Here is a 22,500-nt window from a genome sequence, read left to right as displayed (position 1 = left end):
TAAAATAGATCTCCAGCTGAAAACTAGCCTTTGTTAATAAGACATTGTGAAAAGGTCTATAAAATGTCGCCCACCTGGGAATTCTGATTGTGCACACTGGGAACCAGTGCACTTTCATACATAAAACAGTGCTGGAAAACAAGTATTAAAATCTGAGATGTGTGGAAATGTGGGAGTCAAAGAGCCTAAACTTTACTCCCTGATATTACTTATAGCTACCAGTTTAATTTCTGTCCATTATACTCTATAGAGCTGTAAAACAGCTACAGCGTATCTCTCACAAGAAAGGATGCAAGTCCAAGTTTAATAGCCATGGACTTTATGGGGAAAGGCACTTTGTTCATACCAAAATAAATCTTTTAGAGCCTTCTCTGTTTAAGGCTTCCTATTTTTTTCCCTGGGAACCTGACAGTGGAAGCTTGCCTTTCTTTGAGTCAGTGAGAGTTTTGCTGTGGATTTTACTGAGACTAGGATTATGGTTGTGGTGTTACCTGCATTATTATTCTTCGCTGCTCACTCAGATAATGCTGAGCACAAACCTTAGTATCATAAGCTTCAGAAATGGAAATCAAAGAAAGAAATTACAGTTACTGTAACCCTATCATATAGATCAGCCACTAGACCTTGAATGGGACATCATACCTGTGGGGAAAACCAGATGCAAGTATCAGCAGCTGCCCCCAAGCTGCCCTTACTTAGGCAGACTGGAAGAAGGCTGAGCTGCAAACATCCTGACTCTAACCCACAACTGCCTCCAATTCCAATACTCCCCCTTCTGCTGCAGTCTTGATCTGATTAAACTGTCATCACACTGTTAAAGTAATGCTTCCTGGGCATTTTATGGAGCTTGGATGAAATGGAAAGGGGTAAAATGAGGGATTCATTGAGTCCATGACACAAGGCATCACACACATGCGTGTTGGTATCTAATCTCCCCATAAAGTTAAAATAGATTTAGAATGAGATAAGAGAGGGGGAAAAAAAGAGTGTTTTTCATGGTGAATTAGTTGCCTGACCTGTTTTCATAGGGGGTCACGGTCAAGCTTGAAACCATGGCTTTGAACCTTTTTGTGCTTAACAAGAAAGAAATGTATCAGCTCACAGAGAGAGGAGCCATGAGCTTTGGTCCCAGCAGTGCCTCAGGGGCTGTTTCTCTCATGGGGCACCAGGACCAAGGGGTTTTCCCTGGGAGAGATGAGTATGCACAGGAGCCATGGCAGTGCTTGCTTCCCGGGCGCTCCTCTACTTCTGCCACTGCAAAGAGTATGTATGCATACACATGTGTATGAGACAGCTTGCTCCCATGATTCCAAAAGGAATATATAAGGAAACTGAGTTTCTACATCTTTTCCCCTTGGCTGCATTGCTTTCTCCCTGCTCCCTGTAATTTCCTTACTTTTTTTCTGGCCTTATGCAAAGAATTTGTGTGCAAACACCTCAGTGTCAGCCTAAGATTAAACCACGCAATTTTTTTCCTACCCTCAGTGGCTTCTTTTATGTTTTTGTTGTTGTTTGGTTCTTGTTGTTTGTTTATTTGTTTGTTTTGGACTTTGAAGATTCAAGCTGTTTCCAGTGCTTAGTGTGCAGGTTCCATGAGCCAGTTCTCATCACTAAGGAACTCCACGTCATTTGTGACCTTCAGTTCATTTCAGCATGCACATTTGTACTGTGTGTTATAGTACAGTAGGAAGCACCCAGCAGTTGCATGGCAAAGAACAAGGCTTGCAATTGCATTTTCACAAAGCTATTTTCATGGTCCCAAGGGTTTTCTAATTGTACAGATAGCAAATATCTGCCATTACACTCCGTGCAACAGTGCTGATTTCTGCTAAAGGCCAAACATCTCCTGAAGTGAGCGGGGAGCCTGGTGATGCTTGATTAGCTGTCTAGCTTGTGTTTTGCGTGGAGCAAAACTCCATGGCTTTCATCTGCTGCATCTGGGGCACCAGACACAACTTAGATTCCATGGCAGCAAAACACGTGCAGCACAAGAAAAATAGCCAGCTCCTGTGAATGGTAAGGATAGGGGCCTCCACTGTGCATGTAACATGACATGCCCTGCATAATACCCTGCGCATATGTCACAAAGAAAGAAAAGTTTCTGAAAGATCATCACACATCTTCAGACTCTGGGCTGAGCTAATGGCTGGTGCTCTGAATGCTAGCATAATTTTTTGGTTTTTTTTTTTTGTTTATATCTCAGACTGTTATTAATAACTGTTCATTTTCTACGTGGTAGATCCATGGAGCTTTTAAACATGTAAAACACCATCACTGAAGAAGCCAAGGGTGTTCACGCTAGTGTCTCACTCAATACCAGACTTGCAACAACTCCGACTTGAAATGGCTGCAAATAAAAGCACCAGGAGAGACGGAAAACCAAAAAGCAAACCCTCTCCCATTCATGGGAACAAAGGTATTTTCTGCCAGATACTTTTGTAAGAGCTGAAGTGATCCCTTACGGATCAAATAAAATACACCTTTAAGGAATTCTAAATGCACGCGTGTATTCGCTTTCAGTCTCGGTGTAATGGTGGCAGTCGAGCCGTCACAATAAGCTACCCGTTGTTAACCGCCACTCAATCATCAGAGCCACCTGATGTGCCTCTGTGTAGCCTTTTAGTTCTCACTGCTGCGATGGCTTGTTACTTAAAAGAAAGCCACTGAAGGGAATATGACTGCCAGAAGAATAAGACACTCTTACTTCTGTTCCAATTACCACAGTGCGCAAAAAAAAAATTGTTGTATTAAAAAGAAAAGGCAAGAATTAAAAAAACTAATAACGTGAAGAAGAAGCTGGAATATATCCAACAAAACATTTCTCTGTCAGAAGATAAGGCTCAGCTAAAATCAGAATACACTTTGGAAATGTGTCAGTCCTGATAACGTTTTTTTTGAGAGGCTGGTTAACTCTCCAGTAATTGTTGGAATTGAAATAGCATGGATTTTTTTTCTGTGCTCTGTTCCTATTGATTTCGAAAGTTGATTCAGCCTGTGTAACTCGCTTAGAAGCATGCCTCTGGTATGAAATGCTCCTGGACTATTGTTGTTGGACACAAATAGAAACACAGGCTAGCTTCCCTATATGCTCTTCCATTAATTATTCTGGTCCACCGCTTTGCACCTTGTATATGTATTTAGGCTGAAATAAGACAAATTAGTAACAAACAAATCACTCTGAAATTAGAGAGGAGCAAGGCAGAGCAGAGCCTGTTCCCTGGAAACTAAACCACAGATACTTCAACCTAATGGTAAGTTTTAAATTTTTGTTCCATATTTGTTATTGATGAGATTCTTAATTGTACATTTTCTTTTTTTTCTGTCACTCAGAGAAAAGGAGATTCCTTGAAAAACTTCTTTTAAAAATCATTCCTTCCTTGCTACTTCAAATAAATGAAAGTCTAAAATTTTGTCCTGAATTTTCTTTCCAGTAAAAATTATTTCTTTAAATTAAAACCATGAAAATGATACAAAGGCAAAAAATATTTGGCTCATCGATATGTTTAATAAGATATGCTATAAATTTTCAGTTCACTGTGGCATACACTTTTAGGGAGAAGCATGGCCTTTGTTTAGCCAGTTGCCTGAAGTTTCAATAAAAGCAAAGAAAATCATGAAGTCAGATCACCAAATACAATAGCCTGAATACAATAGCACTAATACAATACAATAGCATTAATTTACCTAAATACAACAGCGCTAATGATTTTGGCATTCCTGTAAGAGGAGGGTATTTGTGTTGGTCAGACTACTTTAAAGGAAAATCTCGTCTTATCTTTAGTTTTCCCATTTAGTAAACACATGAAGTAATATTCTGAATATGTACCTAATGGCTTTTTTAACATTTTACAAACTAATCAGAGAATAAACACTACATGGATTTAGACAGTCATCACTAAGCTGGTGAAAGGCAGGTGTGCAACTAATTGTAACCAGAAAATCGACGTGTTGTCTTCCAACACCGAGATTTTTATTTCTGTTGCAACTTTCTGCTTGTCTATTGTAGCGTGAGCAGTGCAGGCTGTTTGTGCCGATCCCACCTCTAGTGAGCAAGCCCAACCTCCAAGTAAAAAAGCTTTCAGTTGCCACCCCACTGAGGCCTTGGTACAGCATCTCCCTAGGCCAATATGCAGAACTAAATACAACAGGGTGGAAATTGTCTTTAGTATCAGAATTAAGCGTGCTCTAGCTGCTCATGAAGCCTTACCCACTCTTGAGGGAAAACTGTGTGCTGTCTATGAGAATCAACCCCAAATTTGTCAAAGGGTAATTATTATTATTAAATTCTATTTATATTAATTATTATATTAATAAAGACATGGTATTATCTTACACATATTAATTACATTATAATTCATTGAAATAATGGATCAAAATTTTTATGTATTATTTAAATAAATTATTGTATGGGATTTAAATAAACAAGTATTAAGAAAGTATTTTTAAACCCTGAACAGCAGCAGTTTATGCTCTCTCTGTCTGGCTGCACTGGCAGCATCCACTCAAGACCTGGTTGTCCAAAGGCCATTTTTCTCCTGGTCGTTGTTTCTGCTTGGCTCAGTGGCACACTAACCCGCGCTGACCCACCCCCGGGACTGGGGAGAAGCACTTAAGGATGGCTTGCACGGGTGAAGACTTTCTGCGAGCTTCTGAAAGTGTACTGTGTCCACAGTGCTCCCTTTGCTCCCTCTACTGGGCAATCCATTTGAGCGTCTGAAAATCATCACAGAGTCCAAACTTGGCCTCGCTGTCAAGATTAAAAGCACATTAAACCACCTTCTTTTAAATTCAAAGGGAAATTTGCTGAAACATTTCTGGTGATGAGAGAGAAACTCGCCCGCTACCAGCAGGCGCATGGGCAGAGGAAACTGCTCTCGAGTTTTTAACTAGCAGGAAAGGGAGAGCGCTGAGCCTTCAAGAACAGCTGCTGCTCAGATCCTGTTTCCACGGCTCTGGGGATAGCTTTAAGTATTTCTGCTATCCTCATTAGCAGAAGTATGCAAAACACAGCCTACTCTTTATGTGCGGGGGATGTAATAGAGTTTAGGCAGAAAAACTACCTGGGAAACTGGGAAAAAAAGGATGGATGGGGGAAGTGGAGAAGGGTCTCCCTCTTCCCTTCTAAATTCCTTCCCTCTGCTGTAGTTGACAACACGACTCAGAAAGTTGCTTTTGAAAACCACGGATGTAATCTGCCTGGTAACATTAGGGACAAGGATGAGATGGTAAAGATGATCTACCTTAATGTAAGCATAAGATGGTAGGTAGGGAGCCACTTAAATTCTTCCCAGGGGCATTATGGTTTAAAAAGTGATACTTAGAATAAAAATAATGCTTAAAATTACCTCATAATCTGGTAAGTGTGTAATAATCTTTGCAGCATCCCTGGTAGGCAGGAAGTTGTTACCAGTCCAGGTCCACAGGAGACAAAACTGAGGCAGGAGTCTCAAGAAGTAGGCGCTCTGATTTGTGATTTCAGCTAACCTCATCTGCTGCAGCCTTTAGAAAAAAAAAAAAAAAAAAACAAAAAACAGATAATGGTTCATTGTGTCTCTATTTATGAGAGCTACAGTGTTTTCCAAAGTGGTAAGACTGCATAGTAGTGGGTGCCCTTTGCCCAGTGGTTTAGGACATGGCACTATTACAAAGACTCACTGCCCTTTAAAACAATGCTAACAGTTTTAAGTGAAAGACAAAATCTTGTAGGCTCCCTGTAACCCATGTCCCTGCTCAAGCATTGCAGCCCATCTGTTCCATCAACCACACATTAATGGGAGACATACTGTGCCTGGGAAAACCAGGACACATTAAGGACAAGTTGACATCTCTGATTCAGAATTTCCTCTCTGAGTTTCAAGACATATCTTTGGTGCTCTGGTAACCTTGAAGTTAGACAGGTGCTATCACAAATACTCTCCCCATTTTCTTCTGCAAGTAAACCACAAATACTGTAGTGATCCATTTTGGATCTGTAAGCTATGGTATGTACAAAACTTAAACTGAGTGATTTTTGAGTCAAAAGCTTATCCTCATGAGCAGTTTCAGTGGGGCAGCAGACCAGGAGACTCACAGTAATCACTTGTGTAGTCAAGCCTCAATTTCAGAGGAAGGGACACAGCAGAACCATGGGCTCACTGGAGGTAACTGGGACTTCCAGAAGACCCAGTTCTGTCCCTGCAGTTGTGCCCCTTCACACCCACCCTGCTCTCTTTATGGAGTCAGAGTCAGTCCCAGATCCTGTTTTAATAATTATAGGTAGAAGATACACAGAGGCTATTATTGTCTTCACTACAACAACAATGGAGACTTGTTATAATCAAATGATGCAATCAAAAACACTGTTTAAAGTCAAATGGGCACACTGAAGAGGAGAATCAATGTAGGAACAGGAGGGTGGGTAGAAACAGGAATAGCAAAAACAATGCTGTGACTCAGCAGCAAAGCTACAGCATCACTTAGGTGGGAGGGGCCTAAGTGGCTGATAGGTGCAAGGGAATGGAGAAAAGTACATTATCCTGGAGCCTCCCACTGGGCCTCCCACTGGGCCGGACTCCCCATCCCACTGCCCCTCCCAGTGCCACCATCAAATTCATCCCTTGTCACCTTGTGGCTGTGTCTGGTCTGTCTGGTGGGGTTTGCAGTCTTGCTGTAGGCTTTTTTTCAGGACAAGATCTGCTTTAAAAGCAGGACCCAGTCCTAAGCTCTCCTAGAAGGAAGGTGGGAGGTGGGTGCCCACTCTCCCTTAAAACTTGAAAATGCTGCTCCTTGAGACCTCAGAGGCACAGGGAGGGCTCCCCTAAAGGCCTCCTTCTGAAACTGATCATGATATATAACTGTGCTTCTTCATCATTCTTCTCCCATTTAACTGAACTTCTTTAATCTCACCATACGAGGAAAAAAAAGTAATCTCTTTAATCATTGTGATGGTTGTGGCACAGTATGATTATAAGGCAGGATATGGATGTCACAGATATTGTAGGAGACCTGCATATATCTCGCGAGCAAGATGACACCAATAAAATTTATAGGCATGAAAATGCTGTCTTTGAAAGGCTTACTCTCACCTTCCAATAATTTAGTGAAACTCCAGGCTGTATGTGTAGCAGTGATTCTGGAGTAAAGGCTTGTACCACTGGAGTGGTTGAAGACAGAAGCTGTACAGACAGTTAAAGTACCTGGACAGTCTCTTGAGAGGTCCAGTTTGTGATTCATTTGGTTTACAAGAAACTGGAAACAGCCCACAGAAGTGATTTACAAGATTTTTAGAAGATTGATAAAGCTACAGTACGCTGAGCTGTTGAACACCAGCAGCAATTTTTGTCCCAGACAGAGGATTAGAAACAGGTCTTAATGAGTTGCTTAAACATTTCAGTATTATATTTTTATGCACATAATTAAATGAGAAAATAAAAGGCAAATATGAAATGATCTTAAAAAGAAAGAAACAATATGAAAGGCAAAGTGAATTATAGAGAAAGAAATTATATAGAAAAAATAATGACTAGAACAAAGTGATTCCCATACAACAGATAAACTCTCTGGTGCATTTCATCTCTTTGTACTTGCAGACTTTCTGTGAGTAGATCGTGACTTCTTCATAGCTAATAACACTTAGAGCTCCTTTAATGAATTACTGATAACTTTCTAAGCTTCAGAACTTGATGTCTTTTTTTTTTCTTCTTTTCTTCTGTGGATGGAAAGTATTTGCTCTTTCTCTTGTAGCCCAAGAGAGCCCCAAAACCCACTGCAACAGTTTCCTGTGGATTCCATGCTGTAAGCATTTACTGTAATGTCCGTGGGCAGGAAGTTGCTGAAGCCTGGTCTAATGCTTCTGCATCTGAGAGCAGTCTGGTTTGGTACTCAAGAAAGTATCAAAAAGCTGCAACTGGGTCTTTTCTTACATCCAGGTTGTTTCTAATGGCTTTCTCCTGTGCTGTGGCCCTGATGACTGATGAAGTGTCGGCTCATCCTCAAATCACCTTCATTTAGCCATTCCCAGTGAGACCAATTGCCTCCTTCCACAGACACTGTAGAAAATTAAAAGCTTGGAGAATTCTGCCATGTGTGAGATATGCTTAAGAGGGGTCAAAAAGGTTCAGAAATTTTGGAGAGCAAGGGAGCATAGATGAGTTGCGTGACTGCCTAGCCTTTCTTTTCACAGGAAAATATAATCATAAAGAAATTATCAAATTATAATTATCATTAACCACTTGCAAAGGAATACTTAAAAGGAAGTGGCTGAAACATAGGCATTGTATGAAAATGTTCTCCTATGTCTAGTATAATAATCAAATAAAGCTTCTCGTAACTTCAGTGGAAGCGAGTTGGCAAGGCAGGCTGAATGTGTCCCTTGGTACAGCCCAAGATGCAATTACAGCATGCAGTAAAACTGGTGGAGATGAAAACCAAATATTTTTCTCACCCCAATATTAACTTGAATACAAAAAGCTGTGGTGTCTTTCTATTCTCTAGATATATTAATTTAAGAAACTGCTGAAAAATGTTGTCAAAAAAACATTTTTGTTTTTCCAGCAGATCTGCTACAATATTTTAGAACCAGTATTTGGTGCCTTTCTACAAAGCCATGTGGATTTCTTCTCAGGGATTTATCTCTCTTACCTAAGCAGACAATGCTTTAGTTCTCACTATCATAAGAGTCTTGAGCTGTCTTTTTGCCTAATTGGCCGCTGATCTTATAATCATTCTTGCTGCCAATCGTGCTATGCTCCATTGATTTCAACACAGCTTTGCTCATAGCCTCAGCTGCAGGATTAGAGTTTATAGGACTCTCATATGTAGACATTTGAAAAACACCAATTATTTTCATAGGAATTGTTTTCTTCTTTAAAAATACCAGTGAAAACAGCCTTCTTTGTTACCAATGAAAAATGAAAGTGAAAACAGAAAAGAATGACCAAAGCAATAAAAAAGTGCATTTCCCCCTATCTTGTTTTGCTGTAAAATTTGTTACCAAAAAATAGGGAAACAAGAATGAGGCCTTTCTAATGAAAGCCCATTTCACACGATCTTCTCTTGAGTGAAAAGTTACCACTTAACTTCTCTAAATAAGACCACAGGACAGCTGTAGGGCAAAAAGGATCTGGACCATAGTTACATTCAGCAATACAAATGGTAATCCCTTTAGATCTTCACTTACTAAACCACACTGCAGTGCTACAACTATGGAAAACCCTTGAGGAAAGCAATAGTTCCTAAAATATCTCTCTCATGTGATGAGAGTCTTTTTTTGACAGCCTCTCATTAAGACCTGCCCAGGCTCCTTCTTGCTTGGTTTGCAGGTTTGGGAGAGATCATAGTCAATATTTGCTGCAATTTGATTGGAAGACTATCAGGCTCAAAGTAATTCTTTCAGTGACACTCTCAAACCTTTGAGATCAAAGGTGCTGACTGAAGTTGGTTTTCACATCGAGATTACAACATTATTTGATTTCATAGTAGTGTAGTCCCCAGAGAAGACATGAGTTGATTATGCAGTAATTCCAGGAGTGCCTCAAATCTCTCAGGGAGAGATGAATTCCATAAAACCAATTGTAAAGAAAGGACAATTGACCCTAGTGGCATTTTTTTGTTGGTGGTGTGCTCTTTTTTTTTTTAGGAAAACTGCAAGTCCTATTAAGATGCCGTGCAAATAATTGAGTCTGACAGCCTGTGGCTTCAACAAGCTCTCTGTTGGGGGTGGGGAGGAAGTCTAGAAGCCAGCTGAGGGCTAGATTGTGGATCACAGACCTTGCACTCCTGTTTGAAAGGCACATTACAAAAACAAAGGCAACAAGCAGCTTACGAGGCTCCGGGGAAGACCCTACGACATTTTGCTGTGAGTCTACAGACAAGTTCATGCTACTGCATGCAGCGTGGGATATAGGTGCAAGTTTATGAACAGAGACAACTAAAAGTGGGGCTCAGAGTTGTTTAATAACTCAATCACAGCTTAGAAAGCCATGTATGAACAGTGTTAGATCAAGTTAAAGACTAGCAAAAGATATAATCTAGCAATGAAGACTTCCATGCCAAGAACTGCTGTATGGCAGAAATCACCAATACATGCTTCATATTGTAAAATTTTCCTTACCAGAGGAATGGAAATAATATTTCCCCAACCTATTGTTGTGGCAGCATGCGGGCACAACTTTTTCTGTAGAAAAAGGTGGGTAAGGCAGAAAGAACATCTAACCCACAACTAGACTTTTTTTATGAGTCTATAGATCTCCTCTTGGGCAGGCAGTAATGGAACAATAGCTCCCATTAGCAGAGGCATTGCTATTTATAAATGTTTATTCTATATTATATTTCTAAATTGTATTTAGAAATCATTGTTAAAAAGCAAGTATGTAATAAATTTCTGCATTATTTTTGAAATTGCTTTGATCATATATTGTTTTCAGAACATGAAGACAGATAGACATCTGGCCTGGGGGAGTAAAATGGCACAAACAACTTTTTGAAGTATAACTATTTCCAATTATTGATGTTAAAAAAAAAAACAACAACCGAATGTTAAATCTTCCTGAAATGCTGGCTCTAAAATTAAGCCATAAGCAGACACTGTACATGGCAGAATCCCGGGTCAATTGGGCTGTGTGTGCAAAGAAATGACCAACTTTCCCGTTCCAGCTCATAAACTGGAAAGAGATTTGTTTTCTCAAAGGATGGTCTGAGGCCACTAAAATGCCTCTTTTTACAAGCAACATATGATATGAGAGACCTAACACCTGAATATTAGAAAAGAAGCTAACCGAATGTTCCTCAACACATCCATGTATCCAGCATCTCAGGCTTTTGTAGAAATAATTGGAAAATGCAAATGTTTGTGAATCACACAAATTACACATTACACAATCTTTAATTTCCTTTTGAGAAACAAATACTTTGAAAGAAAGGAAGTAATGCTTCTGAAGGAGTATAAAAAGGATCAGGTGCTTTTGCACTTAAGTGTGCTGCTTCCAGAATTAAAACCTATCAACTCTAGTTTTCAAAAAACAAGATCACTTTGAGAATCTGGTCAGAGAGCTATTAAAAACAAAGAGACTTTTAGAAGCATAGTGACTGAGGTGTTATCACTCTCGGGTACATGTGGCCAATGTTCAACCAGACTCTGACACCTTCCCTGTACCGTCCAATTCTGCAGAATTAACAGTGCACGTAAGGACTGGAAAAGAACTCCTTTTTTATTTTTTTTTCAGAGACAAAATGCAAAACAGGTTTGAACTTTTTTTTTTTTTTTTAGCAGTTGCCAAAATATGTTGCCAACAGGCCATTCTGTAACTGAGACCCAAGGCAGAAGAAGACAGCAGACAGTTTCTCTGGAAAATAAGACAGTAAACAAGCAAGAGAAGAAACAGAAACTAATTTCTTCTGTTATATTGCTGAGAAGTCTGTCTTTTGCACATAGCTTTCAAAAATTTAACAATTCCCTAATGAGAGAGGGAATTGTTTGTGAGCAGGAAAGCTCTAATATTACAAAAGGAACTGTTGGGAAAGGCAGATGAAAACTCAGAGAAATGCCTCCAAATAGCAATGGCTGGTGAAATATTATTAGGGAAAGACAAGACAACAGCAATCACTGCTGTGGGGCACTGTGACAAGGTGTGCCAGCTGTGAAAAGCAGCATACATGACCATCCAAGGTGAAACTGTCAGGACAAGGTTGCCAGGTAGTAAAGACAGAAGAAGCAGTGGGCAGCTGATGGAAGGATCAACAACCCAAATCTTCAGTTAACAGGTAAGGTATCAAGGTTGACATTGAGCCAGGACACTGTTTTAGGAGGCAACCACTGTACTTGTAATACACAGTGCCCCTTAGTAGGGTGGAAGCATTTCCTTGAAACTTCCAGGGAAAAAGGGTAAGTACAAACACACATGCCCCCCTTGAGGCATATGATATCCAGCAGGTTTGAAAACTGGCAATTGTGGTCATGTACTTAAACTGGATAATCCTACAGACATGTGAAGTCACCACTGAAGACACTGACCTCATCATGTCATGAAAGATGTGGTGGCCAACAGACAGTTTGGCTAAAGCAGCACTGGCCAAACAAAAGTTTGGAGAAAGCACTAAGTAATGAGTCTGGGAGCTTGGAGCTAAAACTCAGTTTCATTTATAGCTGTCTCACAAACTGTTCTTTTCATAGCTCATAGCCAAAAGGGATTCTTTTGGTCTATTTATTTGTTTTTAAAAACAATGGGACCCTCTCCTGTTACCCCGCATGTGGCATGTGAAACGAACATTGAATAGAGTATTTAAAAATAAGCATTTTGAACAATATGTGTACTTTATTATGCCAAAACTGGCATTTCGGCAATGTGTTGATTTTAACATAGCAAAGGGGAGTACCAAAGCACTCAGGATGTGTCTTTGGAAGCAACTTGACCAAAAAGAATAAAGATTTCTAGAGGTCTTTTTACCTGTCCCCTAAACAGCCTACCACTGCTTATGTTTACTGTGTTCAGTCTCCAGATGAGTTGCCTGTTTCCTCTCTGAAGACCTACCTTCATCCTCAAAATAATTCAGGACTGTGGGCAAACTATTTTCTTGGTTACTTTTTTTGCAGTGCTGTGGAAATCTATTGGGGTGAACATCTGTTTTAGAAAAAAGGATGAAATTTGACCTTGTCTGTCTTACTAAATTGTGCTTTGGTATCCCAGTCTTTTTCTGTGACTCTACTTCTTAACCTTGTTTCTTCCTGGCTACCCACCTCCATGTGGTTTCTCCTTGGAGATGGTATTGTGGAATCAAAGCACTACCTCAGAAATTTCTGCAGCCGGGTTTTGAGAAAGGTTTTTTTCGGTGACATATACAGTGAAATAAAAATCATGTATTACTGATGGGGATTTTTTTTTACCTGGTGGCACCAGGAGATGTTTGCAGAGACTGACAGTGTCTGAATACTTATCTTTTACTGCAGGTATGGCCTTGAAAAGTCTTGATTTTGTGTCAGCTTTGATTAAGCATGGCTTGTCTCTCTTACATGAGACTTTGTGACAGGTCTTCTGTCTTCCCAGCATGCTTGTTGTAGGCGTTCTCAAAAACTGGTGTCTCTAATCGTCCCTTCCCTTATTCTTATTGGTAACATGGATGAAAACATCCCTCTTTTATTTTGCAAGGCACTAAGGAAAACACTCATATTCTGCTTAATGTTTACAGATGGAAAGATCATATAGTATCCTACAGGGAGCAAATCTCAGTCCTTTGCTTCCAGCATGTTTTCTTGCTATGTTCCCATATAACTCTTTTCCTCTGTTCAGGAAAGACCAATGCTCAGGACAAGATCTCCCATCAGCTTTTCTTTAGCAGTTAAACTCATCAAAGCAATTTCCCAGAAAAGTGCTAACAAAACAAAATGATGACCTACGTGTGGGATCATGATAGCAATAGTCACAGTCAGATAGTTTACTGTACATGAACGTTTTCATATTTGCTCTTCCCTTCAATAAAAGCGTTAGGAAACATCATGAGCAGAAAAAGCAATGAAAGTTTAGCTGAGCTAAGTTAAGTTAAGTTTAGTTTGGTTTAGTTTAGCATCAAAAAGGCTGTATAACTCTGATGAGCCTCTGTGACCATCTCAGCAAGAAGTTGGTACCCTAGGGGGCATTTTGCCTGAAAGCCTGCAAGAGGGAAACAGTTATGTTGTGTCTTCAGTAATGCCCTGCTGAACAGTGGCTTTTCCCAACTCCGTGGCATCTTGCTGACCTTCTGTATTGAACAAATGTGCTCCTCTTGGCATGACCCCATGCTTTCACTCTGGCTTGCCCAGATGTCCTGAAGAATGCTTGCATGGGTGCCCTCCTGGCTACAGGAGGAGTCCTGTGCTCAAACACACAGGAGGGCAGTACTTGCAGAAGTTGCACAAACAGTGAGCAAGAGCATTGTCCCAGCAGCTGGCCATCTTCAGACGGAACCCATGTTTCTCCCCATTTTTGGCAGACACCTCCCCTGCTTTGCAGACAGCATTGGGAAGATGGTAAACAGCCCACTCTCCAAGTGTTCAGATATCTGGCAGGACTAGTCCCCAGTGATGTCCTAGAGATGCTAGTTGAGCAAGAGAAGCCAAAAAGCCAAGAAGACCAAGAAGCCTTGCCCTTCCCTCCTGCATTTAAACTTTAGGTTTTACACAGCTTAAAGGGTAGGCATCAGCCCACCACCCAGCAGCAATCTGCATTGCTTTACTGACTGCATTGGAGCTCAGGTGCAGACTAAAGGTCTGGCCTTTGTTTTTCTGTTACTGTATCAACTTATTCAGAATGTTGACTTTAATAGCTGAAGAATGGATTGATACATGTCCATCTGCCCACTACAGATTAAAAAAGCAAACTATAAAAACACAGCCTGGTCTTGCTGAAGTCAATGCACAGAAAACCTTGCATCAAATACATTAAGGAAGCAGTTAGGCTGACAAAAAACCATTTTGTTCAGATGAAAGTTGGGTCTAGCAGTCTGATTTTGACTCAAAGCATGCATTTACACTGAAAAATTACTTTTTCCTTTGAGCTTACACCTTAATATTTCCCACCTTTAAAAAAAAAAGAATGGAATTAATAAACTTTGCAATACGGGGAATTCAGATTTTCATACTTTTTTCTGCAAGAAATACAGACATATGAGAAAAAAAAGATATAAGTACAAGTTAAACCTTGGAGAAGTGATACCAACCTGCTTCCTGCTCCTGATAACCGAGATGTAGGAAGGAATTTCTTCCTTACACAGATGATGTTTTTCAGGAGCTTTCTGCATGGACTCGGATTGCTTGCTGGGCAGGGATTACTAGCATTTTGCATCACTTCTTAGTGGTTATGGACTGATGACTTTCAGGACATGATGTAAAATGCCATTGCTCTTTCCTCAGGCTACTAGAGAATAGGAAAGATAGATTGATGACTGTTGTTGGATGTGTTTAGACATCTCCTGTTTATCTTTCTAGCTACTTTTTTTTTTCTCATTATGAAGATAGCAGCAAAATTGTTGGTTTAAATGTCTGCCTGGAGCAGCTAGAGGCAAGGGCTTTCCCCAGTAGTGTGTCAATACAAGCAAAGAAATAATAAATATCCAATTTTGGCTCAGGATTATGATGCACAAAACAAAAATACAAACCACGCCATATGCCAATCATTCAATCTGATCATTCAACCCAGACTTTCAGTTTTACCTAAAGACACCTTTGTTTGTCTATTTAAGTCACCATTCCAGAAATTAAATGGGTGAGAGGGCTGATAATTGACTTTGTCTCTCTGCCTCTGTGAGCTGCCTAGAGTGGCCCAATGGCCAAATTGCTTGTAAACTCATGTATTCGTGAGAGCTGTCCCAATAGGTTGCAAGACTTTAATTTAATCTCAGTTCCAGCCGGATAACTAATAGAAAGTGATCAGCCAGTTAAAGATGTTTAAGCATGTGGACTACCATGAAGTTATTTACAGCTATGTGGCCCTGAGCTTTCTGCCCTGGCATTTAACTCTCCAAACGTTCACTGTCCAAATCATCTGACTGCAGCAGATGGGTAAAACTGCCTCAGTAGGACCGTGCCCATCAATGACTCTGAAAAGCAACCTAATCAAAACTGTCTGCTTTTGATCATTTTGGTTAGGGACAGGTTACTTAACTCTGCTTGCTACATTGTCTAGTTTCAGAATTATGAGAGGCAGAACATACATGTGGTGGGACTTACTCCATTATAAAAAATATTCTTCTATAACCCTCAAAACAGCTCCAGGAGTGCAAGCAATAGTGTACAGGTGGCAACAGACACACGTACAAATACATTGTATGGAACTGCTCTGCAAGTCATCCATAGCAGCCTGCCTCTTCCCACTGCCCCCATTTTTGTAGATATTTGATGCTGACCATTACATTGAGACTTTGCTTCCGAGACAAAAACACCTTCCCTCAAATGGTGCTGTTCTAGTCATGATCAAACATGAAACCATGCAGATATGTCAGTTCCTTAAAATATCACCCCTCGCTCCCCAAATGGTGGATAGAAAATTTCTTTTGTTCAGCAAGGCAATACTAACATCTCATTGTATGACACAGCACAAGCCCTACACCAAATCTGCACTGCTGCTGCACAGTGATGGACACCATTTAAAACAATTTTTCTGTTTTCTTATGTACTGTCAGCTAGCCATTCAGCAGCACAGAGGTTTGCACCAGGCTCAGAGGTTTTAGCTCTCCCCAATATAATTGTGGTAGATCAGATGTAGCGACTTGGCAGCCTCTTCAGCTTTCTCCTTGAAATCAATTCTTCAGAAAACACACTCCTGACTCAATGCGAACACCAAACCACATCCTGTGGCTATTTGACCTGGTAATTAGCAAGTACCTCTGTGAGGAATGATCGAAATACTTGTTTTCAAGAACAAGGGATAAACCTCCACACTGGTTAGTGAATAAAAGGGAAGTTGACAGATAAGATGCTGTTAGGAAAAGGTGAAGATAAACTCTTCCTTTGAAGACTTGAGCTGGGAGCAAGCTTGAGATTTGAACAAAAAGTGATGTAGGAAAAGAGAAGGTAATCTACAGAGAGGATTTGTTTTAGTTTTAATATTTTAAATTCCTTCCATACATGGAGAAAGGTGGGGACTTCTTCTGAAGGGGAAAAAGGTTACACCCAGTACCAATCCATAAGGGATACGAATACCTAAGAAATTACTGGTGTAAATGTATAAAAGGCCAAGTTAAAAGAAAAAAAAATATTTGTCTGTGTGAGATCCTTATGGGGTTTAAAATACAAGTTTGGAGAAAATATTTCATTGCCACCCAGGGAGTCTTATCTTCATCTTCAAGTGCCCTCCTTCCCCATACACAATTCTTACAAAGTACATGCCTGCATTTGCATTCTTTTTTTTTTTTTAGATGTGCAGCTCAGCCTCTTCCAAGTCCCACAGACAAATTCCAAGCATTGTACAGCAGCTGAATGCAGTGCTTCTATTAAACTCTGCACTGTGGGCTCCTCATCCCCCATGGGGAGTTTAATATATGGTTTCAATTCCAAAACAGCATTCCTTTAGGGACATCTTCTGCCTTTATTTATGCAGCCCAGGAGATGATACATCTATTGAAAGCAGCTTTAATAGAAAAAAAGAGAAAGAATATTTTGAATTCAAAACTAAACAATTAATTGGACACTTTTGAGAACAGGTATATTACACCCTCATCATAGGTATTGGGAGCTGCTAGACTTTAAATCTGATAAATAGGATGTCCTTGTATTCTTTAACCATCCTCCAGGGAAAGTAGTTTGTAAAATAGCAAAATTGCTCAGGCACAAATATTTATCACAGATCCAATAAGATTTTATGTGCCTTGTAACTACAATATTACATGTTTTATGCTCCTTCAATCTTTGCTTTAGAGTACATCCAGTTTCTTCAGTACAGATAATTTCACAACCAGTGGAGATCTGTAAACAATATTTTGTTACAGCCCCATGAATACTAGGTGTCATTATTTCCCCTGTAGTTTCAGGGAAGCTTTATTCTTCCTGAACACACATTGTTCATGTTCTAAAAATGCTTGATATAGAAGGCATAATTATTTTTATTTTATGAGATTTGTCAGGTTTACACAGTTTTCAGTCCATTAGAGGTTAGCCACCATTATAATTTCAAGTACCTGGCTAGTTCATGTTTTTCAGTAGGTGCTGCTTTGTAGAACAGAACATCTTGTGCTTTAAAAATACAGCACAGTGTCACAAAAGGCATGCATAAGGGTACACTCCATCCTGCCCCTGATATAAAGGTAGTTAATGGAGGTATTACATATCTCAGCTTTAGGTGTAAGGCTGCCCAGGAGCCAGGTTGCTCCATGCAAATCAGTGCAAATCACTCAGTGCTATCTAGGAAGCATAGCCTGACTACTAGTATAGCTGTTGGAGTTAGGATTCACAGATCCTGGCTCCAGTCTTTGCTGGGGCACAGAGGTTTTACATTCACCATGATGAAGCTGAATCCCCACAGAAAGCAGCCTCAGCTCTATAAAGCTACTGAGAGTTTGCACAGCATTTCCACCCTGAATGCAAGCTGCGGGTATCTGAAAAGAGCAGTGCAGCAACCACTGCTGGACCATTCCTTTCTTTCTGCTATGTTAGCATGAAGAAGGACCTGGAGATTGGAATTAATTAGATTGCAAAATGCAACCAGTGCATTCAGGGCAGTAGGGTAGGAGAAGGAAGCAATTGCTGAAGCAGCCCTGCTGCTGGCTGTCTAGCATGGGCTAACATGGGCACATTCACCACCCCGCTAAGGAAACTGCTGCATCCCTTCTAGCACAGTGGGGGCAGAGAAATCATTTGTGTTGCTTCATAAGAACAGGCTAATGCTTGACACTGCCAAATTGCCCTCTTCTTCCCTGCTTTTTTCCTTAGAGTTTTGTACCTTTGTCAAGGCTGTATTTCTCCTTTTGAGTCCTTGGACCTGCTGAATATCTTTTTCTCTCATCTTGCATGTCATTTACCTCATGGACTTTACCACATCTTAATGACAATAATTGAAATTGGGCAAGGTCACACAGCTGCACTGCTTCACATGGAGCCTTGGAGCAGCCAACTGAAACCTGAACTGAGGGTTGGATAGGTACACTGCTTGTTTTATCCGTGCAAACTCAGTCAACATCATCTATGTTTCAGTGATAGCTGTATTAGCTTCTTCCATGGCTCCTATGCTGCTTTGGCAGACAATTGTATAGAGCTCTCCCCCACTTCTGCTAGGAACAGAGGTATTTTCAGTTCAAACGACCTTTGTTTTATAACAAGGAAATAGCAAGTAGCATTTGCTTAGGTGAAGGTATCTTAACTGCCTCTGACAGGCTGTGCTGAGCAGATCATAAATAGGCCTGCCACAGCCTGTAGGCAAAGGCACCATCTCTATCTGACAAAGAGTCAGGATACAAACCAAGCCAAAGCACAGGCAGGCAATGTATTACCCTGCTGTTGGTGGAAGCAAAGCACTATAGGGCCTTGACAGATGTACAAAACTTGCTACAGAGCTGAAAAGCATCCCTGCTCTGGTAGTGCACACAGCAGCCTCAGGGTCCTGCTCCCAGCTCCATAGCAAGAGATATTTTTCCTAAATGTATGTTTGACTTTCATGAGAAGCAAGTATGGCTTTTGAACAGTGGTCAGCATGCCTGGATAGCAGGGTGCCCTGACACAGCAATCTGCAACTTATTTAAACATCTTATGGAGACATTCTGTATTATTATTTAAAAAGATGGCATATTCAGGGTAATTCTAAATAGTTTAGAGACATTAATTCCCTTGCGTAGCATCCATTATAATGCAGGCTATTATAATAAATAAGTGGCGTAATTATCGGACTAATTGTCCAAAACCCTAAAACAGTCATTTTAATTAATGTTTCTGCTACTGTTTAAGCCATCATGCTCTGTCTGGAAGTCCAGCAGCTCCTCAGCAGAAGAGACACCACAGCTTCTTTTGTTTTGGTCTTTTCCCCCAGGCCTACCTTCTCAGCACACCTTTCCCCTTTCCACCTTTCACCATGTCTGTTCTACCTCAGAGCCCATGCTTCAAAAGCGTTTGTCGGGCATCAATAACTCAGCAGCAGCATTGTCTGCAGCAAGGGCATTTATTCTTATGGTCTTCTGCCTCCCACATACCCCAGTATGTTCTCCATGGTTCTGTCTTCCTCAGCAGAGGGAAGAGGCAGCCATTTCAAGCCAAGGAAAACTGATGGTATGGCTGTCCTCTAATCTGAGATGGGTAGAAAGAAAAAGCAAGTTTTCTTACCCTATTTTTATGACAATAATCACTGGGCAGTGCAGTTGTTATTTTGGTGTATGTTGCTGGAAGAACATGTATTGAATGGCTCAGAAGATAGTGATTTTTTTTATTGTAGAGTGATCCAGCATTAAGACAAACAAAGCACTTTCATCTTCCATGGAACTTGAATGCTGTCTTCTCCTAAGCGTGCCCAACAAGGCCATATTAACTTGTAAAGAAGGCATAAGGTGTTAAGTCTTCAAATTCATGAGAAGTTGGACAACAAAATAGGAAGGGAGAGAGGGAGGAGAGAACAAAATGTAGAAGTGTCCTGCTGAAAGGCTTGGCAACCTACCATAGCTACAGGGTAAGTAGAGGAGATAAGGAAGAGGAACAGGCTTTAAATTGGAGGGGCCACATAGCTGCAGATATCCTGAATTTTTCATCAGATGCTGTCACTTGATGAAGAAGATTGATGCTCCTGAGATTCTTGCACAAATGTTGTTTAAGGAGAGAGTGAGAGAGAGATTAGAGAGATTAGAGGTACTTTCCGCTCTGCATTTCTGTGGTTTAAAGAGCTGGATCGCAAAGGACCAAAGGCCTTTAGTCATATGCAGGTATGTGAGTGAAGGATGATGACAGAAGCGGTACAGGATGGAGAACAAATAGGTGGATAGTTTTTCCAAGCAAAGAAAAAAAACCCAGAGCAGCCATGGAAACTTTTTGCAAGCTTTCTCCTGTTTTCAGGCATGTCTAGAGGCGACCTTTTATGCTATCTATTTAAAGATAGCAAAATACTCTTAAATTGTCAGCAGATGAGCAATTGTGGAGGTACTCAGCTTCCTGTCTGATGTCAGCTGGCAAGAATTGCTCACCTTCCCCCTCCCTACTAAAATTAGTCATGAAACTCCTAGTGACTTCAATGAAGTAGTCTCTGTCTTCTAATACTTGAAAGCCTCCATCCTTAAATATGTTGGTAAACTTAAAAAGGTATGTGTAGACCTCCTTAAGGAGGCCAAAACATGATAGAAAGGAACATTTCAAGTTTAAAAAGCGTGTTTTTAAAGAAAATATAAGCAAAATAAATATTATTTCTTTCCTGTAGGGAAAAAAAGTCTTACAACTCTCTCTGTCCATCCACTGCTTTTTATTCTAATCTTCAAAGCAGTGTCCCCTAGCATCCACACACACACAGAATGAACACTTTATGTTAATATTGCCACTGGATCCCTTGGATAAATTCATGTGAAAATAACAGTCTTCTGTTGGAAAGGTTCTGTGGAAAATTATGATATTTTCCAAAACCTTTATTTAGACAGAAGGAAAACACCAAAAGACTGCCCCAGCAGCCTCCATCTATGCCATCTAGTCCATCCATGCCACCTACAGATGTGACCCTGCAGTTGACAGGTCAGATACATGTTAACTCAAAGATGCTTCTAGTGCAACCTCAGTGTTACTACTTGCAAAAGCAAAGGGGTTTGGAAAAGCAGATGAGATTATTGATCCATCAAATTCAATTCACTGCAAATCCAAGGAGCTGAACCTTGATAGCTCCTGTGTATGATGCCTTCTTCAGGCCTGCCAGCTGATGCAGACTAGACACAGCCTATACATACTGACTGGCATGCTAGCAAATGAAGATCATATTTCAGCAGTGTTTTCCAAGGGAAGGAAAAATGCAGAGCTGATTTCCATTTCTCTTCATCTCTGATGTTTCAATACACATTCATACACATTCATACACATACATACACATTCATGTAGCCAAGCCCTCTAGTGTGTCATTGGGCAGAAAATCAAGACTGAGAGGTTTTGCAAAGCCTGTTTTCACCATTATGTTCCTTCTTCAACACAGACATGAAAATGGCCAAGTTGAAACTGAAGACTTCAGAGGAATTCCCAGGTCAAAAGAGTCAAGTCTTTGTATTAAAACAAAACCCCATCATGAGTGTTAACAGTAATGCTTTATTTATATAGGCCTCCTCAAAAAAAAAATCTCAAAAACCTATAAACCCAAAACTTCAATCCCATGCTTAAAATAATTTGTTTCTGTTACTCAGAGCGAAAGAACATATTTATACATTTTCTACTGAAAAGAAAAAGCATGCTAACATGCAGTATAAGGCTTTAGGTATCACATTGACTGTTGTCACTGTTGCTGTCTCTATCTAGGTATAGAAATCTTCACTCTAAATATCTTTGCTATCTCAACTAAGGTTTGTTAACATTTCCTGGTATAATACCTGAATTTTCTTTAGAACTTGTTCTTATTTACAGGATTGGGTTCTGTTTGTATTTTTACAAAAAATACATTTTTGATGAGGTAAAGGGTTTCAGTAGGGTCTCAGAGCAGCAGAGGCATGGAACTAACAGCAAAGATCACTGCTCACCCTGCTTGTATTTTTAGCAGGTTAGATTTGGTCCGACAGCACATAATGCTGTTGTTCCCAGCTCCTTGGCTGACTGCTTGACCTGTTTTCTAACCAAAGTAACCTTCCCGTGTCTCTCTCAAGCTGAACAGCAAGGACAGTATGGTCTCCGCCACCTACGCACACCTTGTGATCCATTTTATTAGGCATATACATTGTAATCTGATGTCTAAATACTTAGTGCAGAGATTTAACCACAAACTGCTCATATTTTTCAATATACACCAGCCTCAAGAGGACTTATGTGGAGATATTATAAATACCACATTCCTAATTTTCGTGCTGTTAGGGGCAAACTACCACCAGTCACTTTTGCTATTGGCTTGTGATACTGGTGGATTG

General features: G+C 40.3%; 1 long non-coding RNA gene across 2 annotated transcripts in view; it reads right to left on the bottom strand.

Moving 5' to 3' along the window:
* Nucleotides 1-3,330: 3,330 nt before the first annotated feature.
* Nucleotides 3,331-22,500, bottom strand: part of LOC135413840 (uncharacterized) — a 41,728-nt gene continuing 22,558 nt past the window's right edge. For both annotated transcript variants that reach the window (XR_010430425.1, XR_010430426.1), the window contains exons 2-4: nucleotides 14,668-14,864; nucleotides 5,346-5,499; nucleotides 3,331-4,747 (exon numbers count right to left, since the gene is read on the bottom strand). This is a non-coding gene — a long non-coding RNA (uncharacterized LOC135413840). The remainder of the gene's footprint in view (nucleotides 4,748-5,345; nucleotides 5,500-14,667; nucleotides 14,865-22,500) is intronic.

This window comes from Pseudopipra pipra, chromosome 4 (genome assembly GCF_036250125.1).
Source record: "Pseudopipra pipra isolate bDixPip1 chromosome 4, bDixPip1.hap1, whole genome shotgun sequence".
Taxonomy (NCBI): domain Eukaryota; kingdom Metazoa; phylum Chordata; class Aves; order Passeriformes; family Pipridae; genus Pseudopipra; species Pseudopipra pipra.
This window is presented reverse-complemented; position numbering and strand designations above follow the sequence as displayed.